This window comes from Protopterus annectens, chromosome 7.part0 (assembly GCF_019279795.1).
Source record: "Protopterus annectens isolate FY-2018-M chromosome 7.part0, PAN1.0, whole genome shotgun sequence".
Taxonomy (NCBI): domain Eukaryota; kingdom Metazoa; phylum Chordata; order Ceratodontiformes; family Protopteridae; genus Protopterus; species Protopterus annectens.
The window spans coordinates 1,092,412,927-1,092,431,753 of NC_056739.1; the positions used below are offsets into that span (position 1 = coordinate 1,092,412,927).

General features: G+C 43.6%; 1 protein-coding gene across 4 annotated transcripts in view; it reads left to right on the forward strand.

The window, feature by feature from the left end:
• Nucleotides 1-18,827, forward strand: part of CORO2B (coronin 2B) — a 1,242,233-nt gene that overhangs the window by 1,044,201 nt on the left and 179,205 nt on the right. The window lies entirely within an intron of this gene.

Consider the following 18,827-nt stretch of genomic DNA (forward strand, 5'->3'; position numbering starts at 1 on the left):
AGATCATTAACTCCCCTAGCACGCACATTCACACACACACACACACACACACACACACACACACACACACACACACACACACACACACACATACACACACACTCCAGAAGATTACTGAATATTTTGAACAATATTCTTTTTTAAGGCATAAAATCATGACATCTGATTTGGAAAAGGTTACACTGGCATATTCTTATTCTTGATGTGGGTTTGATAAACTGCACCTGTTCTTCCTTCCCTGTCTCAAATAATTGAAACTTATCTACTTGCAGCATGTAAGGTTTCCTCTCCTGCTGTCCACAGGGCTGTGTTTTATACTTTACTTGTATATATTTTAAAGTTACACTGCCCTGACATAGAGTCATTAGAACAATTTAATAAGTAATAGCCTTGGCAGTCTTAATATGACATCACTTTCAGCCAAAGACCAGTTAAAACACAAATTTGTAATATAGAACATAATGTCACTGAGATTAGGATAAGAGAAATCATGATAGACAAATTCCTTTGTTATAAAGTATTTGCTCATGAGATGAAACAGCATTTAACAGCCCTAAATAGTTTCCAAAAGAAAGAAATAATGGTGAGGCACAAAAGAAACTATTTTGTGGTAGTGACAAAGAGATATTACTGCTCTAGCCCTCAAAAAAATTGGCTAAGCTATTTATAGGTTCTTGGATTCATAGGTAAGTATTAGGCTAGCTGCCCTTGTGGGTAATTTTAAACCTAGTCAGTTTCCCTTTTGGTGTTAGAATTAACCTACCCCATTTGGTATTAGATTGGCCTTACCAAGCCCAAAGTCTATAATTATATATTACCCCTAATAAGAATGACTAGGATCATACCACAGATGATTTAACAGGACCTATGCATGGGATAAAGCATTTAGGAGCTGTCTCTGTTAATTAGTAATATAGGGGGAAGTCCTGGGGTAAACATTCTCTTTCCCATCCAAAGAGCCAAGTTTTATTCCCATCAAAAGTAAAGAGCCCTCAAAAATCTACTAAGCTGTTTATTTCTATCAAAAGAAATTTCCAGTGAGAAGGCTTGTGAAACTATTGAGGCTGATGGATTTGTACTAATAATGAAGGCCTAACTAGCAGTGGTTCTCTTTGAAATTAGTCATATCCCTTTAGGCCAAGTGCTGTTTCAAAAGAGTGACTCAGCACCACTAAGGAGGTTAAGCCACTTTGTATGGTGACAGCGTCTGCAAGCAGAAATTGTCATACAGCTTATTACTCTACTCTAAAAGAAAACTTTTGTGACTGTTAACAGTTTTGGAATGTTTAATATCTTTGTTTTTATAGAGTTCTGTTAAAATTCTGAGGACTTCAGCTGTGGTCTTTGAAACAATGAAACTGAAAATCAGAATAATGTAAATAAGTACTAGTCCAAGGTATTGACACCTTGATATTTGTCCAATACTCTGAGGTGCAGTGATCCTGAAGTTACTGTATATAAATAGCATGGATGTAAGAAATGGAAGCATGTTGACTGGTTGACAGCCAATTTATAAAATGTGAGTAGACTGAAAAAAATGTGAAAAACAACTTTTGTCAAACCTCAAATGCAATGTTTTGCAGGGGTGGTTACTCCAGGGTCATCCAACAGTGGAGAAAAGGGAAGACTCCATTGTCCTTGAAAGTGGTTTCAGCACTCTTCCTTTGATCCATCAGGAGTCAAAGAAGTGGCTGTCAATGGATCATCTCATTCCCTGGGGAACACAGGCCTCTGTATTGAGAATGCAAGAGGGGTCATGTTTCAATGGCATTACAGTGAGTTTTGATAGTCAGTAGTCACTGTATTCCTTTGGCAACTGAGCATTATTTTTTGCATTTGCATGACTCACAACTCTGTGTATCTGACTTTCAATAACAAATAATTTATATAACACACATACAAATACACACACACACACATATATATATATACAGACACATATACATAACCAGTATGAGCAACACTGGACAGCACTGGGTTATCTAGAAATGCTCTTAAACTCAGCATTGTTGTTATACATGGAAACGATGCAACTGTATTGCTGGGTGCTCACTAATAACTCAACAGCTGTAACATTAATATTCAGAACTGTGAAAATGAAGTTTGCTTAGGGGAAATACACACTACCTCTGTAACTGGGGTATCCTTAGAGTAACCTCCTTTCTCTGCGACAGAGCAATCCTGGAGTTAGTTTATAAAAGTAGCAGAGGTACTGAGGGATACAGCACCCTAAAGCTCACTTGCAAAAATGTTTTAAACATGTAACACTGAGTTCCAAAAATTCAATCTTTTTTACTAGAACCAGAGTTAAATTTTTGAAGTGTTAGGACTCCCAGTATTTTTTGTTTCAATTCTGGTGTGGAACAATATTGGTGTATTATTTACATACCACACTCAAACTGTGTACTCATACAAGTGAAAATGAAATGGGTGACTGCAATAAGTGACAGAGCAGTGCATACACACATAACCATTGCATCAGAAACTCTAAATATCAGTAGAAATGGAACCAGTCAGGCTGACCTGTTGGCACACGTGGAGCACTCCTATCTGTCTACCTGCTACACTAGTGACCAAAGTGCTGCAAGTACAGGACAGTTACCTAAACTGCAGAATGAGTGGATGATTTCTTTGTCTCCTCTCTTAAACCACGCTGGGTTTTCTCCATGAAACTCATCTTTCCTGTGTACAATATAATAAATCGGCCAGGAATGGTTGCAATTTGTCTCTGCATTATATACATCTGGTAAGAAAAAGAGAGTGACCACCCTAAAGATGAAAACGTAATGCCAACAGTTCAAGCTGTGGACCACTTAACAGATTCAGATGAGGTTTGGACTGTTCTTGAACTATGCAGTAGACCATCTAGGCAAAACAAAGTTTGTGAGGCTTGCAGCTTTCAGCCAGCTGCCCAAAGTTCACTGTCTTCCAGACAATAAATTTAAGGAAAAGCTGTTTAATATCAGTCACCTATAATGACCTTGAGTTTCTGATGCAATGGTTATGTGTGTATGCACTGCTCTGTCACTTATTACAGGGTGTACAACCCCTTGCTTGTGAGAAATGGGTCTTTACCTCCTATGACAAAAATTAAACAATTTTCCAATAGACACTGTTTTGTTTGTTTTGTTTTTTGTACTTCTATGTAATCTTTCTCAGAAAGTGCTGGCTTTATTTTTAGTGAAAAGACAGGGAACCAGGCTGATTCTAGGCCACTAATTGCTTTAAAATCATTGAGTGATGTTCTTCGTGTTTCACTGTTGCAGTCATTACATTTGAGTAATCTGCTGGCAGGTTGCCCTCAGTCAGCCTGAATTCCAAAGTCTTGGGTCCTGCGTCGGTTGCTGTCTCCTCTTCCATGACGTCAGGTCATCAGAGGTATAAAACATGCAGCCAACGCCATTTTCTTTTGTCTTTCTTGCCATGTGGTGCCCGAAGCAGAAGCATTTCTCAAGTGCCGGTCGGCCGACTACTGAAATATTCGAGTTTGAGTTTCAGAACCAAAGTCTTCACTAAAGCTAAGTACCCCGTTGGGGAAACTTTTTTCTTGCTTTTTACTGATGTCAGAAAAAGTTAATAATTGTATTACTTGTGGGAAGCAAATACCTCATAAGGATTTCCATTTATACTGTATTCCTTGCCTAGGCCCTGATCACAACGTGCCTGGCTGTAGGTTTTGTGCTAGATTTAACCAACGCACTATTAAGCGTCAGTATATTTTTGCATCAAAGTATTTTGGAAACAGATTTAACTACCCAGAGATGTCTTCGGATAGTAATCCAACTACTGGAGTACATAAAAAATGCAAAGAAAAGGACAGAGAAAGGCAGTCGAGATCCAAAACCGATGATGAAGCTTCTCTTAAGCCAGTCTTCAGTTCGCCGGTACTCAGTGAGGCACTTTTGCAGCCCCTGATACCCGCTACCTTCAAGTCGCAGGCCTCTACCAACACCCATGTGGAGTCCGGCATGCCGCAAGATACTCAAGGTATTGGACTGACGGATGTATCTCCCTCGGATGGATTTGGAGCTGCTGAGCAGGCACCGGCTTCTGAGGGTTTATTCAGACCTCAACATTTGTATATCAAACCGAAGACAGCTACAAAACCAAAGACAAAAGCAACTTCAAAAACTAAAAAAACAACGCATGAGCCACGTGTACAGGCCTCTATGCCTAAAAAACAGATGATCAAAATGGCTGAAGACCTTATTACCTTGATCAGGGGTACCCATCCCTCTCCAGATAAGAGGCCTAGGCAAGACACTGATTATGAATCTTCAGATCAGGTTTCTATTTCTTCTGATTCCTCTTGTGATCAGGAATTATCTATACCTCCCTATGAGGATTCTGATGCTGAGGAGTCTATTCCATCTGCATCTCCTCCTGAGGATTATTCATTTGGAGAAACCTTGCATACTTTGAGGGAGCATTTTCACTGGGAGAGTCAAGCCTTCTCAGAATCAAAAAAGAGGCTCAGGGATTTCCTTCTTCTCCCTCAGCACAGGCCTTTAGCCATTCCCCCTGTCTTAGACATTGTGGATGATGTGTTTTCAGAGTCAAGCTTGACCCCTGACTCCTTACCTCCAGCTCCCAGTAAGCCTGACAGATATTACAGGGTCCCTGACTCACATACATTTTTATTTAGAAATCCTGCTGTTGATCCTGAAACTATTTCACAGGGTCCAAAGGGAGTTAAAGCCTCAACAGCAAAAAATCCTACCCCCTCTGACAGAGATTCAAGGGCACTGGACAGATGGGGAAAAAAAGGTTTATACATCTGCAACCTTGGCAATCAGGGCCTTAAACTGTCAATTTCATATGTTTAAGTACCAACAGCATGTTATGGGATTGCTGAAACAGAAAATTATGTTGATTTCAGAATGTGCATAAAATAAAGAATTGCAGGAATTATTGCATGCAGCTCAACAAGTTGGAAAGCATACTTTGCAATGTGGTTTTGATTCCTTAGAGGCCTCCTGCAGGTCCTCAGTTACTGGATCTGTGAATAGGAGGCATGCCTGGTTAAAAGAACAAAATTTGCCTGATCATGTTAAAGCTAAATTGCTAGATGCACCTTTACAGCATGATTCCCTGTTTGGTATTAAGGCAGAAGAGGTTTTAAAGAAAATGGAAGACAAAGCTAAGTCTATGCAAACTGTTAAAAACTTCTTACAAGTGCAGCCACCAAGATTCAGTAGACACTGGCCTACAAAAAATTGGTCCTTTCCTGTGTCAGACAGAGCTCAAAGGGGCAAATCCAGACACCCTAAGGGTTCCAGATACCAGGTGCAAGATTCATACAGGTCAAAGCAATGGGGCGCTTCCACCTCCAAATCTGGAGAAGATAAAGCGCAAACCCACAGAAAGCAATCCCAATGACTTCCCTCTGCCTACACCAAGCACTTATCTTTTGGCAGCACCCATAGTGGGAAAATTAGCACTTTTTGCTCAAAATTGGCAGTTAATAACCCAGGATAAGTGGGTACTAAACATCGTATCGCAGGGATACAGATTCCATTTCCACACTCTGCCAATGGCAAATGGTTGGCCAGATCTGGCAAAAATATCAATGGGCAGAGGCACAGAACAGGTTACGTCCCTCATGGATATGGGGGCCATTCAGACAGTACCAGAACAGGAAAAAGAACAAGGTTTTTACTCAAGACTGTTCTTGGTACCCAGAAAGGACAAGGCCTGGCGGCCAATACTGGATTTATCGATTTTGAACACATACCTGGACATTCCAAAATTCCAAATGCTGACTTTGCAGCAGCTTCTGCCCATGCTGGGCAAGAATGCTTGGCTGGTGACTTTAGACCTAAAAGAGGCATACCTGCATGTCCCAATAAGACAATCATGCAGAAGATACCTCAGATTCAAGGCTGGCTTAATGCATTACCAATTCTCTGCACTGCCCTTTGGCTTATCTACTGCACCCAGGGTCTTTACAAAGTGCCTGGCACCAGTAATTGCATTTTTCAGACAAAGAAGTATACAAATATATCCTTACTTGGACGACTGTCTCATTCAAGCAGAGAACAAGGACACTCTTCTTCAACACCTGGCGTTTGTGAAAAGGCTTCTAACATGCCTAGGGTACACAATAAACGAAAATAAATCACAACTGGTACCCTCTCAAAAGATAACATTCCTGGGTGCAAGCTTGAATACAACTGCCCAGATGGCTTACCTCATGCCAGACAAGCAAAGGCAACTGACTACTTACTTCAAACTGATGGCAACAAAAACCCAGTCTTCTGCAAGACAAATTCTGCAGGCTCTGGGCTTCATGGCATCCTGCATCCTACTGATTTCATGTGCAAGACTGCATATGAGGAAACTTCAATGGTTCCTAAAAAGTTTATGGAGTCAACATTCTCACAGTCTGGAAACAATGATGCCTCTCATTATCTGCCTGCAACAGGAGTTTCTATGGTGGGCAAAGGCATGTCACCAAAACATGGAATGGCCCTTCACTCTACCCCCTGCCAGCCAAACCTTAACAACAGACGCATCAGATTATGCCTAGGGGGCCCACATGGCAGGAAGAGGCATTCAGGGCATATGGGCACCAAAACAAATGCATCTATATATCAACCAGAAAGAGATGCTAGCTGTTCAAAATGCCCTAACAGCCTTCAAGGACTTACTTCATCCAGGACAACTACTGATAAAGACGGATCTGATTGTTTTGCTGGGACAGTAGTTGTGGTCTTTGAGACAAATCCTACTTTTATGCCTAAGGTGGACAACACCACAGTCATGTGGTATATAAACAAGCAAGGGGGCACACACTCATACCCCTTTGCAGATTAGCCATGGCACTGTGGGACACAGCTTTGACCTACCAAATACATCTTCAAGCTCAATTCCTGCCAGGAAAACAAACACTCTGGCAGACGATTTAAGCAGAAACCTTATGGATCTTCACAAGTGGAAACTAAATTCACAAGTCTTCAGCATGATAACAGAGAAATGGGAGAGCCCAGACATAGATCTATTTGCCTCCCCTCAAAATTATCAATTGAAAAGATTCTGCCCAAGGACTTATCACAGACAAGCATGGAAAGTGGACGTCCTATCCTTCAGTTGGAAAAACTTATCAGTTTATGCCTTTCCTCCTCTGCCTCTTCTTCCCAAGGTCCTCCTAAAAGTCAGACAAGAGAAACCAAAGATGATACTAATTGCCCCGGACTGGCCCCGCCAATACTGGTACCCAATCCTAAGGAATTCGTCTCAATACCCAGCTTGGACCTTGCCTCAAAGACCACAACTACTGTCCCAGCAAAACAATCAGATCCTGCACAATCAACTCCAGACACTGAACCTGGCAGCATGGCTGATCATGTAGTCATACAAACAACACCTCTCAGTAAAGGTGTGATGGATGTCATTTTGGAAGCCAGAGGGCCTATTACTAGAAAATCTTATGCTGACAAATGGAAGAGATTCTGTGCTTGGAATCAAGCACAAGGAACTGATACAGCAGAACCAAATATTCCTCAGATATTGCAATACTTAACTGAGATGCTTGACAAAGGCCTATCTTTCTCGTCAATTAAAATCCATGCCTCTGCCATTTCAGGTCATTACAATACAGAGCCACCAATCTTTTCTCATCCCTTACTAAAGCAGTATCTTAGAGGAGCCAGAAATGTAAGGCCTCCCAGAAGATCACCATTACCTGCATGGTACCTCAGTTATGTGTTGGAAAAGCTCACCCTGCCTCCATTTGAACCAGCTGCTACCGCTGATATAAAATTCTTATCATGGAAGACAGCTCTGCTACTAGCAATTACTTCAGCAAGAAGAGTTTCAGAGCTACAGGCCCTCATGGCTGTAAAGCTTTTTATCATATTTTACCCAGACAGGGTGTTTCTGAGGACAAATCCTACTTTTATGCCTAAGGTGGTTTCCAGTGTGGCTCTTAACCAAACAATTCATCTGCCAACCCTTTATCCTAATCCGCAGAACAAGGGGGAGAGAATTCTGCATTCCTTGGATGTACACAGACAGCTAAGATTCTACTTGAGCAGAACTAAAGCTCTAAGAAAAACTGAGCAATTACTAGTGACATACGCTGCAGGATCAGAAGGCAAGGCTATTTCAAAGCAGACAGTTTCAAAGTGGATAAGCCACTGCATCCGTTTCTGCTATTTACATCATGGTAAACCTGTGCCCAAGGGCATTAGGTCTCATTTCACCAGAGCTGCAGCTACTTCAGCAGCCTTTCTCAGGGGAGTACCAACCAAAGACATTCTAGAGGCTGCTACTTGGAGTTCTGTTCACACCTTTACAAAGCATTATCATTTGCCTCTCTACTCTAAATCCAGGGCAGGCTTTTCCACTGCAGTTCTGCAGGGCCTTATAGCAGCTCCTAATGCTGTTTAGCTCCAGCCTCCCAACCATAGCTTTGGGATTCTACCCAAATGTAATGACTGCAACAGTGAAATACAAAGAACATAGTACAGTTGTGTACACTTACCATAAATGTAGATGTTCGAGTGTATTCACTGTTGCAGTCCAGGTTACCCTCCCGCTATCCCCCTGTCATTCTGGAGTTTATCTTTCCTTCTCTATCTTCTACAACCTATGTGGTGTATTTGCTTGTAGCTGAAGGTAAAGTTTATATTGATGCATGTATATATATATATATATATATATATATATATATATATATATATTTATTTATTTATTATTATTTTTTTTTGCTAGCTTTTTGGGGGCACCTGACATCGGGGGCAAGAAAAACTAAAGAAAATGGCATCGGCTGCATGTTTTATACCCCTGATGACCTGACGTCATGGAAGAGGAGACAGCAATTGACGCAGGACCCAAGACTTTGGAATTCAGGCCAACTGAGGGCAACCTGCCAGCAGATTACCCAAATGTAATGACTGCAACAGTGAATACACTCGAACATCTACATTTATGGTAAGTGTACACAACTGTACTTTGTTGCTATTGGCCAGTGTGCTCTTTTCCGCTTTTTCATTCTTTTTCTGTCTTGCTACAACTTGCACATATTTGCACAGCACTACACTATGCACAGTGGAGTTGCAGTGTGCACTGTATAAATACAAATAATATGATTTGAAATCTGTACTTTGAAACTACTCTCTTCTATACATTTTTCACGTTACATTGGTACTACATTCCCTGTTTGCACTTGTTTCCCCTTAACTGCTCTGTGAACTAAGGCAGTTAATCTTCCTTTATATTCACAGCCACCTTTATGATCTCTTAAAATTAAATGACCTGAAAGCAGCACAGCAGAATGTTAAAAGGAACCAACCCTGATATGCACTATTAATTTACTAAAATTTGTTAAAATCAATGTGAAATATTCTGTATCTAATATAGGAACATTTTTCAGCAAAATGTCCAGCAGTTTCCACACAGCAAATGGATAAAATAATAACTCCATTTCTGAGGAGGATTAATTGTGAAAACAGTGTGTAGTACAGAGAAGACATACTAGATAAAATGGGCTGAAAATGTTTCTTTGCAGAGGAATTCAGATTTTGTTGTATAATCTCTGACAGAACTCAAGTTATTTAACAGTTTAAATTGATATACTTCAGGTGAACATGTTCTCTATCTCCCCTACATTTTCTTCTTCAGTGTTTTAAGATAAGAAAACTCACTACTAAATCGATAAAATTGCATATATAAAAGAGCTTGTCATATAAGAGCAGGTTTCAGGTGGCCTGAGGCTATTGTTAGTATTCAAAAGTGTGATTTCAGCTCAATCCACAGGATCCCAAATATCTGAAGAGTCAGAAATGCCTGCTATTATGCCACATTTGGGTCAGGTGAGTTTACTCTTTGTAATCAGTAATATTGGTTTAGCTCACATTACAGTTGTTTAAACAGAGGAAACCTCAATCCAGTTTTTATGCTGATAATCAGACCAGTAAACTGATTCTACTGCCAGCTTAAAGAGTTTTACCACAAGCTGGGAAACTGCATCAAACATGCAGGCTTTAATGTGCAAAAAGAATGAAAAGACCTATATGAAATCCATGCTAAACAGAAGATGGAGAATATTCCTGCACATATGAGATATAATACGTAAAAAAATCCAGAGTGAACTCCAGTGCTGAGGACACACAAAACTTTAATAAATAAAATACACACAAAGATAAAAAACAAGAAGGTGAGTGCTTTCACAGTCTACTGGTTGCTTCTTCAGACCTACTAGCACAGTGCATCTGAATTAATTATATATACACCTAACATCAGTTAATAAATTACATAGTAAAGACATGTCCTTCTCTTAAAGTTTTAGCCAAATGTCTATCTGTAGTATAACTTATAAAAAAAACACAGGGCAGGATTCACGAAGCCTCCGTGTAAGAGTTATAACTCATACACGGAGGCTGCAGTTAAACGGAGTGATGTCAGCATGCTCTGCATATTAATGAGAGCATGCTGAATCACACTGAAGGCCAACACGGTCCATGTAAGACAGTAGGGGGCGTGTCCGTAGGCCGAGCCCTGTAAGCGGACACGCCCCCAGAAGAGGAAAAGTACCCAAAGGAAACACCCACGACAGAGTCCACGGAAATGTGAATAAACAGAACACAACACATGCCCCCACAGACTATGAACAGAAAAGAAATATAAATGAACATGTTATAATTTTTTTTTAAACTGTAAAGATGTTTAACCGTGAGTGTGCTCGTTTGCGCGGGCGTGCCTGTAGCGCAGCTACAGTCAGCAATCAGTGGGAAAGCATATAAAAACTAAATATGCAAAATAAAGCAGGAAGCAATAGCATAGTGGTAGGGATGCTGGCTGCAGAGCAGGCATTCATGGTTCGAGCCCCCACAACACCATTTTTTTTTTTGGCAAAATAAGCAGGAAACAAGTCCCTGACAAATATGTAGACATAAAACCACAACTCATGTAAAATGTAATGAAATAGCCCATTCATATTGAAGAAATGTGAGGTAACAAAAGAATAAAAAATGCCAGATGTGCCCATAGATGAGCTACAGTTTAACAGGGTGAGTGTATCTGCCCGTAGATGAGCAGTGGTTTAACTGGTGCAAAATGAGTGCCCGTAGCTGGGCAGTGGTTTAACACGCTATATCTATGTGCCCCTAACTGAGCTGAGTGTAATATGCGTGCCAATAGCCAAATGAGGCTTAAAGCAGTGTACCCCGTTTGCGCGGAGCTGCGCACCGCGCAAACAAGCTAACCAACGGGCAACGTTGAGCAAGCCGTATCAAAACTGCCTTTACACGGACACACCCCTCAGCATGTCTAGACAGTCATGAAAAATAAAAAGCAATGGCCAGGTTCGAACGCAGGATACTATACACCTTAGTCAAGGTACAGAACCACTAAGCCATGACAGCAGTACCTAGAAATGCAATAATAGCTAATATATAGGAATGAATACAAACTACAGCATGACAATGCAGGTCTACTGAAGTTGATACAATTCCAAAATGGCCAATCACAGATATGTGCGGGAAAAACGGACTATATAAGCCCCATAGGCGGGAATACACAGCATAAACGATTGTAGAACAGACCTGCAGGCAGAATGTCAGGAGTAGGTGAGGGTAGTCGCTTTCAAGCACAGAGGTGGGGTGTTGAGGAGTCCAGGTACATGGCCGGGCTCCTAGTCCACAATCATGAGGCCCAACTCATGCAGGGCCAGGTCCTCTGGGGAGCATACAGGGCTGAGGCATGGGACCAGTTGGCTCATGATCTCACCAGTGCCACAGGGATTCCAAGGACTGGTGAGCAGGTCCGTCACCACCATGTGGACCTGAAGAGATGCAAGCAGGACCAACTGAACCTTTGGATCCAGGAGGCCCGGCAAACACCCAACACCCCACTACTGAGTAAGTAACATTTAATTATGTATGTAAAAAATTAAACTAGCTGATATTATGGAGATGTGTATTCCAATATTACTTCATTTATATTACAGCTGCAGGTGTCCGTTCTGCGAACCGCATAGCCTATGGCGATAGGCTGGTGCGGTTGCGCCACCAGGCAGGTCAGTAATCCACTACCAGTAACTGTAAATAAATATAAAAGTATGACAGTCAGCAAAAGAGTGCAGTGTAGCCAGTAAGGAATAAAATCTGCAAGTAACAGTGTGAAAGTGTATGCAAGTATTGCTTGATTACAAGAGTTCCCAGCCTGTAAGTGTAAACTAAACATGAAACTGTCCAACATATATTCTGAAATAAAATGCCCTGCCTGTAAGAAAATAGTACACAACCTGCAGCAGGCTGAAAAGTATAGCTGCAGAAGATGATGAAATCACATGTGTGAAATATATCCCTGTGGAAATACTGAAACATGACAGAAGTGAGACTGCTGGAAAGGATTGTAATAACTACTGTTAAAACATGTCAATAAAGCCTAGAAGTACCATCCTGAATAGTAAAATGAAAGCAAGTGAGAGAGTGTGAGAAAGTGTCATGAATCCAGCAATACAGTAGTAATAACCCCTGAATAAAGTATACTGCAGTCAAGACAGAATGAAATGCATGTGAGACTCAGAACCAAACAGCGAAATCTGTTCAAAGTGTTGCTGCATGTGGAATGTGTATCCCAAAATCTGGATATGTTGCCACCAGTCAGAAATACGCAGATAGGATGATTGTCTGATATACCAAACATCCACACTTGTCTACAGCTATATAAAGCAAAAGTAGCAAGATGATGTAGCTGAACAAAGCTAGATATGAATGTGTATGAAGAACACTAAAATGTATATTGATGTTGCAGTAACAGTCCTATCAGCAAGGTGAAATAGTTATCATATAGGACACCGTAGTTAGAACAGTAGTGTGTGTATATAACTGTAGCTATTAGAAATGTACAGCATATGTATTGTTATTCGAAGGTGTTAATATTACTTTCTTTACCCCACCCTATAACCACATATAACCCATTCCACGTGAAAATGGTATGTGCAATCACAATTAACACCCCTGGACGTTTGTCCTGTTGGGTCATATATATTTGCATGTCCGTTGATGCATCTGCCCTGTTCATACATCCACACCTGATGGCCTGTTGCCATCAATTATCCCTGCATGTTGTTGGACTGTGTATTTCTGTTCAAATTATGCATGTGTTATGCACGCTGTTCAATGGTGTGAATATCTGGGTGTTTGGTTAATGGGAATACTAATGCATGCTGTTACAACTAACTGTGAATGGTATTATATGTCACTAACCCAAACTGTCATGACATAATGCAAACCATAGTACGACAGGGAAGGCGGGTTCCAGCGGACCCACCTCTCCCACCTCAGCTGGCGAGTGCACCTGGCACTAGTGCCGAGTCCGGACCCTCCTCCGGTGGCCCTGTGCCACCTGCGGGTGGAAGCTCTGCAGGGGATGGGGCTCACCCCCCCTCTGCAAGTGTGGCCGGAGGAGATCCACCACTCACCCTCCATAGTGTCCAGACTGTGGTGCGTAGGGAGATTCGGGACTCTGTCCTTGAGCCCCTACGCCAGCTCGAGGCACGGGTGGCGCAACTAACGGGCATGCCTGTTGCCCTGCCTACACAGCCCCCAGCACAGCCCCGTCCTGGGCAGTGAAGGAACAGTGGCAACTGCCTATGGGTGGGGATATCAGTTCCACTGTTGCCATCTGTGGGCTCATGGGCTCTGGATATCCAAACCTCCGTCCCCGTCAATTGTGTAACCCCTCCACACGTGTCATACACCACCCCTGTATGCGTCTTGTTTGTCTTGTCTGTTTACCTACCCAACCTACCTCCCCAGCTGAACCGACTTCCTTCACCTGACATACCACTCTTACCTGAAAAAAAAAAAAAAAGGGCACTCTGTACCCACAAAAAAATTACGCCCCATACATAGCTGCCCATTCCGCACACATGTCCGCTGGACATGGAACCTATCAATTACAATTGGCTGTACAACAAGTATTATTGTTGTCCTGACACCTCTCCTAGGGGTGGAAGGTTTCAAATGTCACACCAAATTGCATACATATGCACAGCTGTTGCTGATGAAGAAATGGGCAGCTATGGGCCTTACCTACATCCCTCCTGCACATCCCAAGCTTGTTTCCCTACTGTCTTACCCTCTTTGTGACCCCTTTTTCACCACTTTCCTGTCTCCCCATTTTCTTTTCTTTCAAAGAAAATAGCGTGGGTGTGCACGGAGCTAACCGCCAGTGCGCATGCGTGAGCTCCACGCAAACCAGCGCTAGCCCGGTTATAACTGCTTAAAAGTGCCTTAGTCACTGTGATTGACAGGTCCTGTACTCAGTTCAAAAGAAAAATAAACTCCCACTGTCAGTCCTGAACCCAGGACCTTGGAAACACTAGTCTGTACAACCTACCACTAAGCCATGACTCATACAAAAACATTGTACTAAAATAAATATAACCTGTAAAAGTAGGGATGAATGTAAAGGGAATATAGGATGTGTAGTACACAAAGCATGTCATTTAAAATAAATGTCAAAACTACTGGATATCCATAATAGTAGTGTGTGAAAAGAAACAGCCATGCTAGTTGGCAGCCTGTAGATAATAAGGTCAGTTAAAGTACATAGATATATGTATGCATATGTATATATATATATATATATATATATATATATATATATATATATATATATATATATATATATATATATATATATATATATATAGTTGTAGGAGTCAATGTGCATACACACTTGCTACAGGGAACATGAAAGAGGAATGGAGAATTGTGAATATACAACACAGCCTGAAGCATGAGAGAGATACTAACCTTTACAGTCACAGAACACTGTCCACAGCATACCAGCATGGTCCCCGCCCTCACAATCTGAAAGGGTAACGCCTATCACACATACCCTTTTATAGCACTGACCTGAAATCACAGTGAGAACTGCAATCAGTACACAACTGGCTGTATGCAATTAGCAAATGCTGGCCGTCAATTGGTGCAGAGGCCATCACATGGACCTATGCAGATACCTACAAAAGCATCCAGTGCTAACACTCCCCACATGCAATACATTCATTGCATTGTCTACAAGCAGACAGAGGGAGGGCGAGAAGTGGAAAAGAGAGAGAGAGAGAGAGAGAGAGAGAGAGAGCAAAAAAAAAAAAAAAAAAACAGACACTGTGACTCTCTGTACCCTGAAGCTGTCAGCACTGACAGTAGCAGCAGCAAGCAGAAGCTGTGGTAACGCAACCAGCTGCGACAAACAGAGGTAATGCAAAGTAGCAGGTTAATAGTGTGCATACTGTGAACCCTCCAAATGTGTCATAGGTCTGTATCCATAGGTATGTCCATGTGATATGTTGTGTGTACGTAGTTCCAACAAAAGGGGATGACCATACATCACATGTCAAGCAGTCATAGGCCAGGATCCTGGTAGCATGTGTCTGTGCGTTGGCCTAGCAATGGCTGTAGTGACTGCTTTGAAATGTCAGCCAGGCCCAAAAGTCAGGATCAGCCCATCCCAAAGGCACACTGGCTGAGAACAAGTGTCTGCAGGTACCTGATGTCACTGCACATGCATCCCATACTGCATAATCCCATAGCGTAGCAGACCAGGCCCATTATGCATATGATGTGGTAATTCCCAGGGTCAGTTGAGGTGCACCCTTAGTGTTGTGGGACCACTGTTGCTGTATGCCACTGTCCAGGTACATATCCTGTAGCACGGCCAAGATAAACTATCAGTGTTACATGCGGTGGTATGTCCCCTCAGAGTGCTGGTAGCACACATCCAGGGGGACCACGAGGTCACAGTGATGCTGTGTGTTCTCCTCTACTGAGGGTGGCCCTCACCTGGACATGTGCGATGATAGGGAGGTTACATCCAGCTCGGATAAATATCCCAAAGGTAAGGGAGAAGGAGGGGGGATATGTGCACCGAACATGTCTGCAGGAATGTTGCCAATATGCGTGTGTTTGGTGAATGTTAAGTAGGTGTGGACTAACACAGAGCATATCTGAGGCATGTGGTCCATATGTGTAACATAACTGAAGAAGGCCTTGTGGTCATCCATAGTGTTTGTGTCCATTTCCCTCCCAGAGTAGGCTGTGGCTGTTGTTATGACGGACTGTAGCGTAGTACCAGTGCTGACCACAGATGCCTACCCTTAATGTGAATGTGCTCTGTCCTGCAGTAGCCTCCTGCTATTGTTATACAATCTGCCTCTGTCTGGGGTCCACTGGACAGGATGCCTAACCTTTGTGCATAGGGTCTGGGTTAGACATGTGTGTGCAAGTGTCATGCAATCCGCAGCATGTCCGTGGTAAGCATTTGCAAAGGGGTCAGCAGTGTGGCTTGTGGCTTCCACTGGCCCAGTGTGCTGCATGGATACCATCCCAGTCCCAGCAAGTGAACAACTGTCTAACCACATACATATCAAAGTAGTCTACTGTGCTGGTGGTGGTGGTGGGATATGTATATCCAGGCTGAGTAACGTCTGTCCACATCAAAGTAGTGGACGGTGTCCCACATACAGTACCTTGGGATGAACCCCCAGAGTGAGGTTGTGCATAGCACCTGTCAGTGTGTGCTGACCGATGGGGCATGCTACTACATTGTGTGGAATGTGGCAGGTATTGTTGCACAGGTGTTGGCTGAGCACTGATATCTGGCCATGTACCTGTGTATCCACCACGACACACACACATGCAACATATGGGAGTAGTAGTATATCACTACACATGAGTATCATGTATAGTATGTGTGCCATACATTGCTGACATGGTCTGCTGATATCCTGTCTGTGTTCTCTTTCAGGGAGATGGCGCGACAGCGTAACCCCGCCTACTCTGTGGCGGAAGATGAGGAGATCCACCAGAGCCTGGTGCGGGAGTATGACATCCTGTTTTCTTGCACCAGTCAGAGCCAGCAGGAGAGGGCCGCACTGTGGCAAGACCTTGTCCGTAGGGTAAATGAAATTGGCACGCATAACAGGACATATGAGCAGGTACGTCATCACTGCAGTGATTTAATCCGAAGTGTCCGGCAGCGTGCATCAGATATCCACAGGCAACAGGTCGCCACAGGAGGTGGGGTGGCCACACATCCCCTCACCAGACTGGAGGGGCTACACCTAAGTGTTGTGGCATCAGCCCCAGAACACCAACAGCAGTACACCTGCATTATGATGGAGGCTGGTTCCACACAGCAGCACGACATGGAGCGTGCAGGTAATATGCCATATGTACACCTGACTGTTCTGTACACTGTATCATATGCAATATCAATGGGACAGATGTGCCCACTGACATTAATCTCATCATTTCTGCAGGTCCCTCCAGGGTTACAGAGAGACAGGCCATCCATGCTGGTGAGTGTGTTTAACATAACCTATAATAGTCCTGATAATGCTAGTAACAGTAGTGTAACTCAGTAGTGCTCTGTGTGTATACTGCAGGGTGTGCATGTGTGCATGTGTGCAGGTGTGCAAGTGCCCATGTGTGCATGTGTGCAGGTGTGCCTGTGTCCACGTGTGCATGTGTGCAGGTTTGCCTGTGTCCACGTGTGCATGTGTGCCTGTGTCCACGTGTACATGTGTGCATGTGTGCCTGTGTCCACGTGTGCATGTGTGCATGTGTGCCTGTGTCCATGTGTGCATGTGTGCATGTGTGCATGTGTGCATGTGTACACGTGACCATGTGTGCATGTGTGCATGTGTGCATGTGAACATGTGTGCATGTGTCCACGTGTGCATGTGTGCATGTGTCCACGTGTGCATGTGTCCATGTGTGCATGTGTGCATGTGTGCCTGTGTGCATGTGCGCCTGTGTGCATGTGTGTATAAGTGCATCACTGGTAACAATGTCTGGAGAATGTAAACTGTGTTTCCTGTCTTCATCCCACAGGTTCTGGGGCTGCTCTGGTGACCTGCAGCAGGGAACCTGAATCCTGTGCCACGGCTACTGGTAATGATGATATATGTGTAATGGTACAGGAAGGTGTGTCAGGGTCTGCCATTGGTCAGCCAATTGACAGTACACAGCTGTCAACCCCATCATTGCGCACAGTCATCCTGCCTATACATCCTATGTCACCATTGTCCCTAGGTGATGGACAGGATACAGCAGGCATAGACCAGGGTAACGTGGTACCTGTGGCACATGCATCCCCACACAGCAGCCATGGGCAGGGTCCTCCGATGGTACCACACAGACAGTTGCCCATGGGTTCTCGTGGGAGCATCCGTGGGCATTGCCTCTGGCCGACATGCCCAAAGAGGTCTGTCAACCTCAGCGATGTTTTGGACTGTCATGCAGGCTCAGTCACGTATGGAAAGGTACACCAGACAGGGTCTGAGGGAGCTCAGAGCATGCCGCACAGCCATGACAGACAGTATGCGTGACATTGCGGATGCTATCCGTAACTTCACCGATGTCATAGACAGAAGTTGTGGGGACATATTACAGCAGTTCCACAACCAGATGTCCATGAGCCAGGGCAATGGTGGGCGTCTGCGGCGTCGACGTGGCCGTATGCCAGCAGCGGCAGCAGCTGGCAGTCGGCGCGGACGGCAAAAGGCTCACGCATGCCCCCATAGTGCCAGCAGCAGCCCCAGCAATGCTGGGTCTGTGCTGTCATCGGAACACCCCAGGAGACCACGTGCACGTGGCTCTGGACAGTCCCAACAGGGACATGTGTCCAGTCAACACACTCCCGCTTATGATGACAGTACCCAGTCAGGCTTTGTACTGGATACGGTCCGTAGCACCCCTGCCAGGCACAGGTACCGTGTCCGTGCACACAGACACTGATCTGTATGGCCTGCCAGGTGCAGTCTGTGGCTGTCCACAAACCCCTGTATATGGCAGCCATGCGGTGGA